This window comes from Lampris incognitus, chromosome 3, assembly GCF_029633865.1.
Source record: "Lampris incognitus isolate fLamInc1 chromosome 3, fLamInc1.hap2, whole genome shotgun sequence".
In the NCBI taxonomy this organism is placed as follows: domain Eukaryota; kingdom Metazoa; phylum Chordata; class Actinopteri; order Lampriformes; family Lampridae; genus Lampris; species Lampris incognitus.
The window spans coordinates 103716564-103717822 of record NC_079213.1 but is presented as its reverse complement, the minus strand read 5'-3'; the positions used below and the strand labels follow the sequence as shown (position 1 = coordinate 103717822).

The 1259-nt window shown below is 49.0% G+C and overlaps 1 protein-coding gene across 1 annotated transcript in view; it reads left to right on the top strand.

Annotated features, from left to right (window-relative positions):
* The first annotated feature begins 573 nt into the window (after positions 1-573).
* Positions 574-1259, top strand: part of lrrc15 (leucine rich repeat containing 15) — an 8598-nt gene continuing 7912 nt past the window's right edge. Inside the window, exon 1 of the mRNA XM_056276097.1 lies at positions 574-861. The gene's annotated coding sequence lies outside the window, so the exon portion shown is untranslated. The remainder of the gene's footprint in view (positions 862-1259) is intronic.

Here is a 1259-nt window from a genome sequence, read left to right as displayed (position 1 = left end):
TTTTAAATGTGTTCTGTTTTCATTGTGAAGCACTTTGTAATTGTGTTTGTAAGGGTGCTTTATAAAAAATTTATTATTATTATTATCATTATTACACGTCATGTTACACGACGTTATTGCTGTCACATGAAAATGTTCGAAAACTGAGTTCCCTTTGTTCAAAGCACACGTGCTCCACATGTCGCCCATGCGGCATGCCATGTTCCACTTCACGTGGGATCGTCCACATGTGAAATTCATGCGGTTTTTCTGTGAGGGTAAAACGTGTTCTTCCTTCTCAACAAACATGTGAGATGATCCAGATCTGCCAACGGCTGATAACTTGGCATAAACACGCGCGCACGCGCACGCACGCACGCACACACCACAGGCATTACAGCCCAGTGCACACATTTTTGCCCTGTGAAATCAAAACTACAGCTCATCAGCAGGTCAGCACAAAAGGGTGGGGTTTCTTCCAGCACAATCCCCTGACCACATTTACCAGAAATGCACACAACTGTGTGGAGGACCAAGTGTGGGAGAGAGGGGGGGGTGGGGGTGGGGGTGGGAGGGAGGGAGAGCAGGACCATCATTCGTCAGTCTAACTGTAGCCCCCCCAACTGTAAGTGAAAGGAGGTGCTGTCTCGCTTCTCACGGTATCTGGGAAATAAAACACAGCCAAAGGTGGATCCGTGCAACAGAAGTGATGACAAAGAGGAGGAAAATGTGAGGATGTGAGCGTTTCGGGGGGAGCGCTGGAATCTCTGATCGGAGCAGTTTACGGAGGTGAAGAGAAAGAGGGCAGTGCACCGGAGGATAAAAGATAAACCGGCCAACCATTGGTGTTCACTCCGCTCCACACAGCCAAATACGAGAGAGGTAAGCTCCGCCACGCCGCCCGTTAGCCTAGCTGGCAGGAGGCTGCGCGGTGCACATGCTGCCGTCCAGGGCGCATTTCCCAAACAGATGTTGACAGAAAACGCTGACTTTAGGAATGCGGTCAACAGAGGAAGCGAGGACAGACAGGAGAGACGGATTCAATAAAGGAGTGGGTGTTAAAATCCCCGCTACTTGCAAATACTAGTTAATAATGCAAATACTGATGGTAGTAATGAAGATGGACTGAGAGGAGAACAGTGAGGTTGCGGAGTCTTCTGCGCAGCGTCTCTGTCACCGGCAGGCATCGTTCATCATTTGTTCTGGTCAACTTTTGGCGTGTATGAGTGTTTTGGTGCGTGAGATTCGAGCACTCGTTGTTAACATAAGTTGGGCTGAAC